We start from the raw sequence: 14,825 nt of genomic DNA, 5'->3' as shown, positions 1-14,825 counted from the left end.
GTGGAAGTCACATATCACAGAGCAGTTTCTCATAATGCTTCTTTCCAGATTTCATCTGAAGATATCCTTTTTCAGCATAGCCCTCTCTGGGCTTCCAAATATCACTTTGCCAATTCCACAAGGACTGTCTTAGCGAAAGGCTTCTTGAGGCGAAAGCTGTATCTCTGTGAGATGATTTCACAGAACACAAAGAAGTTTCTCAGAAAGCTTCTTTCTCTTTGTTATCGGAGGATATTTCCTTTGGCCCTATAGTCTTCCAAGGGATCCGAAAAATCTGTTCTCAGATTCCACAGAAATAAGGCTACCAAAGAGATCCACGAAATACAGATGCAACTCTCTGAGTTGAATTAACAGAACACTAAGCAGTTTCTCAGAAAGCTTCTTTGCAGATTTCATCTGAGGATATTTCCTTTTTCACCATAGCCCTCTATGGCCCTCCAAATATCACTTTGTCTATTCCACAAGAACTGTCTTAGCGAAAGGCTTCTTGAGGGGAAGGCTCTAACTCTATGAGATGATTTCACAGAACACAAAGAAGTTTCTCAGAAATCTTCTTTCACTTTGGTATCGGAGGATATTTCCTTCGGCCCTATAGTCTTCCAAGGGATCCGAAATATCTCTTCTCAGATTCCACAGAAATAAGGGTAGCAAAGACATCCACGAAATACAAATGTAACTCTGTGAGATGAATTAACAGAACACTAAGCAGTTTCTCAGAAAGCTTCTTTCCAGATTTCATCTGAGGACATTTCCATTTTCACAATATCCCTCTATGGGCTTCCAAATATCACTTTGCCAATTCCACAAGAACTGTCTTAGCGAAAGGCTTCTTGAGGGGAAAGCTGTAACTCTGTGAGATGATTTCACAGAACACAAAGAAGTTTCTCAGAAAGCTTCTTTCTCTTTGTTATCGGATTATATTTCCTATGGCCCTATAGTCTTCAAAGGGATCCGAAATATCTGTTCTCAGATTCCACAGAAATAAGGCTAGCAACGAGATCCACGAAATACAGATGTAACTCTGTGACATGAATTAACAGAACACTAAGCAGTTTCTCAGAAAACTTCTTTCCAGATTTCATCTGAGGATATTTCCTTTCTCACCAGAGCCCTCTATGGGCTTCCATGTATCACTTTGCCAATTCCACAAGAACTGTCTTAGCGAAAGGCTTCTTGAGGCGAAAGCTGTAACTTGGTGAGATGATTTCACAGAACACAAAGAAGTTTCTCAGAAAGCTTCTTTCTCTTTGGTATCGGAGGATATTTCCTTTGGCCCTATAGTCTTCCAAGGGATCCGAAATATCTGTTCTCAGATTCCACAGAAATAAGTCTAGCAAAGAGATCCACGAAATACAGATGTAACTCTGTGAGATGAATTAACAGAACACTAAGCAGTTTCTCAGAAAGCTTCTTTCCATATTTCATCTGCGGATATATCCATTTTCACCATAGCCCTCTATGGGCTTCCACATATCACTTTGCCAATTCCACAAGAACTATCTTAGCGATTGGCTTCTTGAGGGGAAAGCTGTAACTCTGTGAGATGATATCACAGAACACAAAGAAGTTTCTCAGAAAGCTTCTTTCTCTTTGTTATCGGAGGATATTTCCTTTGGCCCTATAGTCTTCCAAGGGATCCGAAATATCTGTTCTCAGATTCCACAGAAATAAGGCTAGCAAAGAGATCCACGAAACACAGATGTAACTCTGTGAGATCAATTAACAGAACACTTAGCAGTTTCTCAGAAAACTTCTTTCCTTTCCAGATTTCATCTGAGGATATTTCCTTTTTCACCATAGCCCTCTATGGGCTTCCAAATATCACTTTGCCAATTCCACAAGAACTGTCTTAACGAAAGGCTTCTTGAGGCGAAAGCTGTAACTCTGTGAGATGATTTCACAAAACACAAAGAAGTTTCTCAGAAAGCTTCTTTCTCTTTGTTATCGGAGGATATTTCCTTTGGCGCTATAGTCTTCAAAGGGATCCGAAATATCTGTTCTCAGATTCCACAGAAATAAGGCTAGCAAAGAGATCCACGAAATACAGATGTAACTCTGTGAGTGGAAGTCACATATCACAGAGCAGTTTCTCATAATGCTTCTTTCCAGATTTCATCTGAGGATATCCTTTTTCACCATAGCCCTCTCTGGGCTTCCGATTATCACTTTGCCAATTCCACAAGGACTGTCTTAGCGAAAGGCTTCTTCAGGCGAAAGCTGTAACTCTGTGAGATGATTTCACAGAACTCAAAGAAGTTTCTCAGAAAGCTTCTTTCTCTTTGTTATCGGAGGATATTTCCTTTGGCCCTATAGTCTTCAAAGGGATCCGAAATATCTCTTCTCAGATTCCACAGAAATAAGGCTAGCAAAGAGATCCACAAAATACAGATATAACGCTCTGAGATGAATTAACAGAACACGAAGCAGTTTCTCAGAAAGCTTCTTTCCAGATTTCATCTGAGGATACTTCCATTTTCACCGTAGCCCTCTATGGCCTTCCAAATATCACTTTGCCAATTCCACAAGGACTGTCTTAGCGAAAGGCTTCTTCAGGCGAAAGCTGTAACTCTGTGAGATGATTTCACAGAACTCAAAGAAGTTTCTCAGAAAGCTTCTTTCTCTTTGTTATCGGAGGATATTTCCTTTGGCCCTATAGTCTTCCAAGGGATCCGAAATATCTGTTCTCAGATTCCACAGAAATAAGGCTAGCAAAGAGATCCACAAAATACAGATATAACGCTGTGAGATGAATTAACAGAACACGAAGCAGTTTCTCAGAAAGCTTCTTTCCAGATTTCATCTGAGGATATTTCCATTTTCACCATAGCCCTCTATGGGCTTCCAATATCACTTTCCCAATTCCAGAAGAACTGTGTTAGTGAAAGGCTTCTTGAGTGTAAAGCTGTAACTCTGTGAGATGATTTCACAGAACACAAAGAAGTTTCTCAGAAAGCTTCTTTCTCTTTGTTATCGGATTATATTTCCTTTGGCCCTATAGTCTTCCAAGGGATCCGAAATATCTGTTCTCAGATTCCACAGAAATAAGGCTAGCAAAGAGATCCACGAAATTCAGATGCAACTCTCTGAGTTGAATTAACAGAACACTAAGCAGTTTCTCAGAAAGCTTCTTTCCATATTTCATCTGAGGATATTTCCTTTTTCACCATAGCCCTCTATGGGCTTCCACATATCACTTTGCCTATTCCACAAGAACTGTCTTAGCGAAAGGCTTCTTGAGGGGAAAGCTGTAACTCTGTGAGATGATTTCAAAGAACACAAAGAAGTTTCTCAGAAACCTTCTTTCTCTTTGTTATCGGATGATATTTCCTTTGGCCCTATAGCCTTCAAAGGGATCCGAAATATCTGTTCTCAGATTCCACAGAAATAAGGCTAGCAAAGAGATCCACGAAATACAGATGTAACTCTGTGAGTGGAAGTCACATATCACAGAGCAGTTTCTCATAATGCTTCTTTCCAGATTTCATCTGAGGATATCCTTTTTCAGCATAGCCCTCTCTGGGCTTCCAAATATCACTTGGCCAATTCCACAAGGACTGTCTTGGCGAAAGGCTTCTTGAGGCGAAAGCTGTAACTCTGTGAGATGATTTCACAGAACTCAAAGAAGTTTCTCAGAAAGCTTCTTTCTCTTTGTTATCGGAGGATATTTCCTTTGGCCCTATAGTCTTCCAAGGGATCCGAAAAATCTGTTCTCAGATTCCACAGAAATAAGGCTAGCAAAGAGATCCACGAAATACAGATGCAACTCTCTGAGTTGAATTAACAGAACACTAAGCAGTTTCTCAGAAAGCTTCTTCCCAGATTTCAACTGAGGATATTTCCTTTTTCACCATAGCCCTCTATGGCCTTACAAATATCACTTTGCCTATTCCACAAGAACTGTCTTAGCGAAAGGCTTCTTGAGGGGAAAGCTGTAACTCTGTGAGATGATTTCACAGAACACAAAGAAGCTTCTCAGAAAGCTTCTTTCTCTTTGTTATCGGAGGATATTTCCATTGGCCGTATAGTCTTCCAAGGGATCCGAAATATCTCTTTTCAGATTCCACAGAAATAAGGCTAGCAAAGAGATCCACGAAATAGAAATGTAACTCTGTGAGATGAATTAACAGAACACTAAGCAGTTTCTCAGAAAGCTTCTTTCCAGATTTCATCTGAGGATATTTCCATTTTCACAATATCCCTCTATGGGCTTCCAAATATCACTTTGCCAATTCCAAAAGAACTGTCTTAGCGAAAGGCTTCTTGAGGGGAAAGCTGTGAATCTGTGAGATGATTTCACAGAACACAAAGAAGTTTCTCAGAAAGCTTCTTTCTCTTTGTTATCGTGGATATTTCCTTTGGACCTATAGTCTTCAAAGGGATCCGTAATATCTGTTCTCAGATTCCACAGAAATAAGGCTAGCAAAGAGATCCACGAAATACAGATGTAACTCTGTGAGTGGAAGTCACATATCACAGAGCAGTTTCTCATAATGCTTCTTTCCAGATTTCATCTGAAGATATCCTTTTTCAGCATAGCCCTCTCTGGGCTTCCAAATATCACTTTGCCAATTCCACAAGGACTGTCTTAGCGAAAGGCTTCTTGAGGCGAAAGCTGTATCTCTGTGAGATGATTTCACAGAACACAAAGAAGTTTCTCAGAAAGCTTCTTTCTCTTTGTTATCGGAGGATATTTCCTTTGGCCCTATAGTCTTCCAAGGGATCCGAAAAATCTGTTCTCAGATTCCACAGAAATAAGGCTACCAAAGAGATCCACGAAATACAGATGCAACTCTCTGAGTTGAATTAACAGAACACTAAGCAGTTTCTCAGAAAGCTTCTTTGCAGATTTCATCTGAGGATATTTCCTTTTTCACCATAGCCCTCTATGGCCCTCCAAATATCACTTTGTCTATTCCACAAGAACTGTCTTAGCGAAAGGCTTCTTGAGGGGAAGGCTCTAACTCTATGAGATGATTTCACAGAACACAAAGAAGTTTCTCAGAAATCTTCTTTCACTTTGGTATCGGAGGATATTTCCTTCGGCCCTATAGTCTTCCAAGGGATCCGAAATATCTCTTCTCAGATTCCACAGAAATATGGGTAGCAAAGACATCCACGAAATACAAATGTAACTCTGTGAGATGAATTAACAGAACACTAAGCAGTTTCTCAGAAAGCTTCTTTCCAGATTTCATCTGAGGACATTTCCATTTTCACAATATCCCTCTATGGGCTTCCAAATATCACTTTGCCAATTCCACAAGAACTGTCTTAGCGAAAGGCTTCTTGAGGGGAAAGCTCTAACTCTGTGAGATGATTTCACAGAACACAAAGAAGTTTCTCAGAAAGCTTCTTTCTCTTTGTTATCGGATTATATTTCCTATGGCCCTATAGTCTTCAAAGGGATCCGAAATATCTGTTCTCAGATTCCACAGAAATAAGGCTAGCAACGAGATCCACGAAATACAGATGTAACTCTGTGACATGAATTAACAGAACACTAAGCAGTTTCTCACAAAACTTCTTTCCAGATTTCATCTGAGGATATTTCCTTTCTCACCAGAGCCCTCTATGGGCTTCCATGTATCACTTTGCCAATTCCACAAGAACTGTCTTAGCGAAAGGCTTCTTGAGGCGAAAGCTGTAACTTGGTGAGATGATTTCACAGAACACAAAGAAGTTTCTCAGAAAGCTTCTTTCTCTTTGGTATCGGAGGATATTTCCTTTGGCCCTATAGTCTTCCAAGGGATCCGAAATATCTGTTCTCAGATTCCACAGAAATAAGTCTAGCAAAGAGATCCACGAAATACAGATGTAACTCTGTGAGATGAATTAACAGAACACTAAGCAGTTTCTCAGAAAGCTTCTTTCCATATTTCATCTGAGGATATATCCATTTTCACCATAGCCCTCTATGGGCTTCCACATATCACTTTGCCAATTCCACAAGAACTATCTTAGCGAATGGCTTCTTGAGGGGAAAGCTGTAACTCTGTGAGATGATTTCACAGAACACAAAGAAGTTTCTCAGAAAGCTTCTTTCTCTTTGTTATCGGAGGATATTTCCTTTGGCCCTATAGTCTTCCAAGGGATCCGAAATATCTGTTCTCAGATTCCACAGAAATAAGGCTAGCAAAGAGATCCACGAAACACAGATGTAACTCTGTGAGATCAATTAACAGAACACTTAGCAGTTTCTCAGAAAACTTCTTTCCTTTCCAGATTTCATCTGAGGATATTTCCTTTTTCACCATAGCCCTCTATGGGCTTCCAAATATCACTTTGCCAATTCCACAAGAACTGTCTTAACGAAAGGCTTCTTGAGGCGAAAGCTGTAACTCTGTGAGATGATTTCACAAAACACAAAGAAGTTTCTCAGAAAGTTTCTTTCTCTTTGTTATCGGAGGATATTTCCTTTGGCGCTATAGTCTTCAAAGGGATCCGAAATATCTGTTCTCAGATTCCACAGAAATAAGGCTAGCAAAGAGATCCACGAAATACAGATGTAACTCTGTGAGTTGAAGTCACATATCACAGAGCAGTTTCTCATAATGCTTCTTTCCAGATTTCATCTGAGGATATCCTTTTTCAGCGTAGCCCTCTCTGGGCTTCCGATTATCACTTTGCCAATTCCACAAGGACTGTCTTAGCGAAAGGCTTTTTCAGGCGAAAGCTGTAACTCTGTGAGATGATTTCACAGAACTCAAAGAAGTTTCTCAGAAAGCTTCTTTCTCTTTGTTATCGGAGGATATTTCCTTTGGCCCTATAGTCTTCAAAGGGATCCGAAATATCTGTTCTCAGATTCCACAGAAATAAGGCTAGCAAAGAGATCCAGAAAATACATATATAACGCTGTGAGATGAATTAACAGAACACGAAGCAGTTTCTCAGAAAGCTTCTTTCCAGATTTCATCTGAGGATACTTCCATTTTCACCGTAGCCCTCTATGGCCTTCCAAATATCACTTTGCCAATTCCACAAGGACTGTCTTAGCGAAAGGCTTCTTCAGGCGAAAGCTGTAACTCTGTGAGATCATTTCACAGAACTCAAAGAAGTTTCTCAGAAAGCTTCTTTCTCTTTGTTCTCGGAGGATATTTCCTTTGGCCCTATAGTCTTCCAAGGAATCCGAAATATCTCTTCTCAGATTCCACAGACATAAGGCTAGCAAAAAGATCCACGAAATACAGATGTAACTCTGTGAGATGAATTAACAGAACACTAAGCAGTTTCTCAGAAAGCTTCTTTCCAGATTTCATCTGAGGATATTTCCATTTTCACAATATCCCTCTATGGGCTTCCAAATATCACTTTACCAATTCCACAAGAACTGTCTTAGCGAAAGTCTTCTTGAGGGGAAACCTGTAACTCTGTGAGATGATTTCACAGAACACAAAGAAGGTTCTCAGAAAGCTTCTTTCTCTTTGTTATCGGATTATATTTCCTTGGGCCCTATAGTCTTCAAAGGGATCCGAAATATCTGTTCTCAGAATCCACAGAAATAAGGCTAGCAAAGAGATCCACGAAATACAGATGTAACTCTGTGAGATGAATTAACAGAACACTAAGTAGTTTCTCAGAAAACTTCTTTCCAGATTTCATCTGAGGATATTTCCTTTTTCACCATAGCCCTCTATGGGCTTGCAAATATCACTTTGCCAATTCCACAAGAACTGTCTTAGCGAAAGTCTTCTTGAGGGGAAAGCTGTAACTCTGTGAGATGATTTCACAGAACACAAAGAAGTTTCTCAGAAAGCTTCTTTCTCTTTGTTATCGGAGGATATTTCCTTTGGCCCTATAGTCTTCCAAGGGATCCGAAATATCTGTTCTCAGATTCCACAGAAATAAGGCTAGCAAAGAGATACACGAAATACAGATGCAACTCTCTGAGTTGAATTAACAGAACACTAAGCAGTTTCTCAGAAAGCTTCTTTCCAGATTTCATCTGAGGATATTTCCTTTTTCACTATAGCCCTCTATGGGCTTCCAAATATCACTTTGCCTATTCCACAAGAACTGTCTTAGCGAAAGGCTTCTTGAGGGGAAAGCTGTAACTCTGTGAGATGATTTCAAAGAACACAAAGAAGTTTCTCAGAAAGCTTCTTTCTCTTTGTTATCGGATTATATTTCCTTTGGCCCTATAGCCTTCAAAGGGATCCGAAATATCTGTTCTCAGATTCCACAGAAATAAGGCTAGCAAAGAGATCCACGAAATACAGATGTAACTCTGTGAGTGGAAGTCACATATCACAGAGCAGTTTCTCATAATGCTTCATTCCAGATTTCATCTGAGGATATCCTTTTTCAGCATAGCCCTCTCTGGGCTTCCAAATATCACTTTGCCAATTCCACAAGAACTGTCTTAGCGAAAGGCTTCTTCAGGCGAAAGCTGTAACTCTGTGAGATGATTTCACAGAACTCAAAGAAGTTTCTCAGAAAGCTTCTTTCTCTTTGTTCTCGGAGGATATTTCCTTTGGCCCTATAGTCTTCCAAGGGATCCGAAAAATCTGTTCTCAGATTCCACAGAAATAAGGCTAGCAAAGAGATCCACGAAATACAGATGCAACTCTCTGAGTTGAATTAACAGAACACTAAGCAGTTTCTCAGAAAGCTTCTTTCCAGATTTCATCTGAGGATATTTCCTTTTTCACCATAGCCCTCTATGGCCTTCCAAATATCACTTTGCCTATTCCACAATAACTGTCTTAGCGAAAGGCTTCTTGAGGGGAAAGCTCTAACTCTGTGAGATGATTTCACAGAACACAAAGAAGTTTCTCAGAAAGCTTCTTTCTCTTTGGTATCGGAGGATATTTCCTTTGGCCCTATAGTCTTCCAAGGGATCCGAAATATCTGTTCTCATATTCCACAGAAATAAGTCTAGCAAAGAGATCCACGAAATACAGATGTAACTCTGTGAGATGAATTAACAGAACACTAAGCAGTTTCTCAGAAAGCTTCTTTCCATATTTCATCTGAGGATATATCCATTTTCACCATAGCCCTCTATGGGCTTCCACATATCACTTTGCCAATTCCACAAGAACTATCTTAGCGAATGGCTTCTTGAGGGGAAAGCTGTAACTCTGTGAGATGATTTCACAGAACACAAAGAAGTTTCTCAGAAAGCTTCTTTCTCTTTGTTATCGGAGGATATTTCCTTTGGCCCTATAGTCTTCCAAGGGATCCGAAATATCTGTTCTCAGATTCCACAGAAATAAGGCTAGCAAAGAGATCCACGAAACACAGATGTAACTCTGTGAGATCAATTAACAGAACACTTAGCAGTTTCTCAGAAAACTTCTTTCCTTTCCAGATTTCATCTGAGGATATTTCCTTTTTCACCATAGCCCTCTATGGGCTTCCAAATATCACTTTGCCAATTCCACAAGAACTGTCTTAACGAAAGGCTTCTTGAGGCGAAAGCTGTAACTCTGTGAGATGATTTCACAAAACACAAAGAAGTTTCTCAGAAAGCTTCTTTCTCTTTGTTATCGGAGGATATTTCCTTTGGCGCTATAGTCTTCAAAGGGATCCGAAATATCTGTTCTCAGATTCCACAGAAATAAGGCTAGCAAAGAGATCCACGAAATACAGATGTAACTCTGTGAGTGGAAGTCACATATCACAGAGCAGTTTCTCATAATGCTTCTTTCCAGATTTCATCTGAGGATATCCTTTTTCAGCATAGCCCTCTCTGGGCTTCCGATTATCACTTTGCCAATTCCACAAGGACTGTCTTAGCGAAAGGCTTCTTCAGGCGAAAGCTGTAACTCTGTGAGATGATTTCACAGAACTCAAAGAAGTTTCTCAGAAAGCTTCTTTCTCTTTGTTATCGGAGGATATTTCCTTTGGCCCTATAGTCTTCAAAGGGATCCGAAATATCTGTTCTCAGATTCCACAGAAATAAGGCTAGCAAAGAGATCCACGAAATACAGATATAACGCTGTGAGATGAATTAACAGAACACGAAGCAGTTTCTCAGAAAGCTTCTTTCCAGATTTCATCTGAGGATATTTCGATTTTCACCGTAGCCCTCTATGGGCTTCCAAATATCACTTTCCCAATTCCACAAGAACTGTGTTAGTGAAAGGCTTCTTGAGTGGAAAGCTGTAACTCAGTGAGATGATTTCACAGAACACAAAGAAGTTTCTCAGAAAGCTTCTTTCTCTTTGTTCTCGGAGGATATTTCCTTTGGCCCTATAGTCTTCCAAGGGATCCGAAATATCTCTTCTCAGATTCCACAGAAATAAGGCTAGCAAAAAGATCCACGAAATACAGATGTAACCCTGTGAGATGAATTAACAGAACACAAAGCAGTTTCTCAGAAAGCTTCTTTCCAGATTTCATCTGAGGATATTTTCATTTTCACAATATCCCTCTATGGGCTTCCAAATATCACTTTGCCAATTCCACAAGAACTGTCTTAGCGAAAGGCTTCTTGAGGGGAAAGCTGTAACTCTGTGAGATGATTTCACAGAACACAAAGTAGTTTCTCAGAAAGCTTCTTTGTCTTTGTTATCGGAGGATATTTCCTTTGGCCCTATAGTCTTCAAAGGGATCCGAAATATCTGTTCTCAGATTCCACAGAAATAAGGCTAGCAAAGAGATACACGAAATACAGATGCAACTCTCTGAGTTGAATTAACAGAACACTAAGCAGTTTCTCAGAAAGCTTCTTTCCAGATTTCATCTGAGGATATTTCCTTTTTCACTATAGCCCTCTATGGGCTTCCAAATATCACTTTGCCTATTCCACAGGAACTGTCTTAGCGAAAGGCTTCTTGAGGGGAAAGCTGTAACTCTGTGAGATGATTTCAAAGAACACAAAGAAGTTTCTCAGAAAGCTTCTTTCTCTTTGTTATCGGATTATATTTCCTTTGGCCCTATAGCCTTCAAAGGGATCCGAAATATCTGTTCTCAGATTCCACAGAAATAAGGCTAGCAAAGAGATCCACGAAATACAGATGTAACTCTGTGAGTGGAAGTCACATATCACAGAGCAGTTTCTCATAATGCTTCTTTCCAGATTTCATCTGAGGATATCCTTTTTCAGCATAGCCCTCTCTGGGCTTCCAAATATCACTTTGCCAATTCCACAAGAACTGTCTTAGCGAAAGGCTTCTTCAGGCGAAAGCTGTAACTCTGTGAGATGATTTCACAGAACTCAAAGAAGTTTCTCAGAAAGCTTCTTTCTCTTTGTTCTCGGAGGATATTTCCTTTGGCCCTATAGTCTTCCAAGGGATCCGAAAAATCTGTTCTCAGATTCCACAGAAATAAGGCTAGCAAAGAGATCCACGAAATACAGATGTAACTCTGTGAGATGAATTAACAGAACACTAAGCAGTTTCTCAGAAACTTTCTTTCCAGATTTCATTTGAGGATATATCCATTTTCACCGTAGCCCTCTATGGGCTTCCACATATCACTTTGCCAATTCCACAAGAACTGTCTTAGCGAAAGGCTTCTGGAGGGGAAAGCTGTAACTCTGTGAGATGATTTCACAGAACACAAAGAAGTTTCTCAGAAAGCTTCTTTCTCTTTGTTATCGGAGGATATTTCCTTTGGCCCTATCGTCTTCAAAGGGATTGGAAATATCTGTTCTCAGATTCCACAGAAATAAGGCTAGAAAAGAGATACACGAAATACAGATGTAACTCTGTGAGATGAATTAACAGAACACTAAGCAGTTTCTCAGAAAACTTCTTTCGCGATTTCATCTGAGGATATTTCCATTTTCACCAAAGCCCTCTAAGTGCTTGCAAATATGACTTTCCCAATTCCACAAGAACTGTCTTAGTGAAAGGCTTCTTGTGGGGAAAGCTGTAACTCTGGAGATGATTTCACAGAACACAAAGAAGTTTCTCAGAAAGCTTCTTTCTCTTTGTTATCGGAGGATATTTCCTTTGGCGCTATAGTCTTCAAAGGGATCCGAAATATCTGTTCTCAGATTCCACAGAAATAAGGCTAGCAAAGAGATCCACGAAATACAGATGTAACTCTGTGAGATGAATTAACAGAACACTAAGCAGTTTCTCAGAAAGCTGCTTTCCAGATTTCATCTGAGGATATTTCCATTTTCTCAATATCCCTCTATGGGCTTCCAAATATCACTTTTCCAATTCCACAAGAACTGTCTTAGGGAAAGGCTTCTTGAGGGGAAAGCTGTAACTCTGTGAGATGATTTCACAGAACACAAAGAAGTTTCTCAGAAAGCTTCTTTCTCTTTGTTATCGGAGGATATTTCCTTTGGCCCTATAGTCTTCCAAGGGATCCGAAATATCTGTTCTCAGATTCCACAGAAATAAGGCTAGCAAAGAGATCCACGAAACACAGATGTAACTCTGTGAGATCAATTAACAGAACACTTAGCAGTTTCTCAGAAAACTTCTTTCCTTTCCAGATTTCATCTGAGGATATTTCCTTTTTCACCATAGCCCTCTATGGACTTCCAAATATCACTTTGCCAATTCCACAAGAACTGTCTTAGCGAAAGGCTTCTTGAGGCGAAAGCTGTAACTCTGTGAGATGATTTCACAGAACACAAAGAAGTTTCTCAGAAAGCTTCTTTCTCTTTGTTGTCGGAGGATATTTCCTTTGGCCCTATAGTCTTCAAAGGGATCCGAAATATCTGTTCTCAGATTCCACAGAAATAGGCTAGCAAAGAGATCCACGAAATACAGATGTAACACTGTGAGATGAATTAACAGATAACTAAGCAGTTTCTCCGTAAGCTTCTTTCCAGATTTCATCAGAGGATATTTCCTTTTTCACCGTAGACCTCTAGGCCTTCCAAATATCACTTTGCCTATTCCACAAGAACTGTCTTAGCGAAAGGCTTCTTGAGGGGAAAGCTGTAACTCTGTGAGATGATTTCACAGAACACAGAGAAGTTTCTCAGAAAGCTTCTTTCTCTTTGTTATCGGAGGATATTTCCTTTGGCCATATAGTCTTCCAAGGGATCCGAAATATCTGTACTCAGATTCCACAGAAATAAGGCTAGCAAAGAGATCCACGAAATACAGATGTAACTCTGTGAGTGGAAGTCACATATCACAGAGCAGTTTCTCATAATGCTTCTTTCCAGATTTCATCTGAGGATATCCTTTTTCAGCATAGCCCTCTCTGGGCTTCCAATTATCACTTTGCCAATTCCACAAGGACTGTCTTAGCGAAAGGCTTCTTCAGGCGAAAGCTGTAACTCTGTGAGATGATTTCACAGAACTCAAAGAAGTTTCTCAGAAAGCTTCTTTCTCTTTGTTATCGGAGGATATTTCCTTTGGCCCTATAGTCTTCAAAGGTATACGAAATATCTGTTCTCAGATTCCACAGAAATAAGGCTAGCAAAGAGATCCACAAAATACAGATATAACGCTGTGAGATGAATTAACAGAACACGAAGCAGTTTCTCAGAAAGCTTCTTTCCAGATTTCTTCTGAGGATATTTCCTTTTTCACCATAGACCTCTATGGCCTTCCAAATATCACTTTGCCTATTCCACAAGAACTGTCTTAGCGAAAGGCTTCTTGAGGCGAAAGCTGTAACTCTGTGAGATGATTTCACAGAACACAAAGAAGTTTCTCAGAAAGCTTCTTTCTCTTTGTTATCGGAGGATATTTCCATTTTCCCTATAGTCTTCCAAGGGATCCCATATATCTCTTCTCAGATTCCACAGAAATAAGGCTAGCAAAGAGATCCACGAAATAAAAATGTAACTCCGTGAGATGAATTAACAGAACACTAAGCAGTTTCTCAGAAAGCTTCTTTCCAGATTTCATCTGAGGATATTTCCATTTTCACAATATCCCTCTATGGGCTTCCAAATATCACTTTGCCAATTCCACAAGAGCTGTCTTAGCGAAAGGCTTCTTGAGGGGAAAGCTGTAACTCTGTGAGATGATTTCACAGAACACAAAGAAGTTTCTCAGAAAGCTTCTTTCTCTTTGTTATCGGATTATATTTCCTTTGGCCCTATAGTCTTCAAAGGGATCCGAAATATCTGTTCTCAGATTTCACAGAAATAAGGCTAGCAACGACATCCACGAAATACAGATGTAACTCTGTGAGATGAATTAACAGAACACTAAGCAGTTTCTCAGAAAACTTCTTTCCAGATTTCATCTGAGGATATTTCCTTTTTCACCATAGCCCTCTATGGGCTTCCAAATATCTCTTTGCCAATTCCACAAGAACTGTCTTAGCGAAAGGCTTCTTGAGGCGAAAGCTGTAACTTTGTGAGATGATTTCAAAGAACAGAAAGAAGTTTCTCAGAAAGCATCTTTCTCTTTGTTATCGGAGGATATTTCCTTTGGCCATATAGTCTTCAAAGGGATCCGAAATATCTGTTCTCAGATTCCACAGAAATAAGGCTAGCAAAGAGATCCACGAAATACAGATGCAACTCTGTGAGTTGAATTAACAGAACACTAAGCAGTTTCACAGAAAGCTTCTTTCCAGATTTCATCTGAGGATATTTCCTTTTTCACCATAGTCCTCAATGGGCTTCCAAATATCACTTTTCCAATTCCACAAGGACTGTCTTAGCGAAAGGCTTCTTCAGGCGAAAGCTGTAACTCTGTGAGATGATTTCACAGAACTCAAAGAAGTTTCTCAGAAAGCTTCTTTCTCTTTGTTGTCGGAGGATATTTCCTTGGCCCTATCGTCTTCCAAGGGATCCGAAATATCTGTTCTCAGATTCCACAGAAATAAGGCTAGCAAAGAGATCCACGAAATACAGATGTAACTATGTGAGTTGTATTAACAGAACACTAAGCAGTTTCTCAGAAAGCTTCTTTCCCGATTTCATCTGAGGATATTTCCATTTTCACAAT

Source organism: Macaca mulatta, chromosome 13 (assembly GCF_049350105.2).
Source record: "Macaca mulatta isolate MMU2019108-1 chromosome 13, T2T-MMU8v2.0, whole genome shotgun sequence".
In the NCBI taxonomy this organism is placed as follows: domain Eukaryota; kingdom Metazoa; phylum Chordata; class Mammalia; order Primates; family Cercopithecidae; genus Macaca; species Macaca mulatta.
This window is presented reverse-complemented; position numbering follows the sequence as displayed.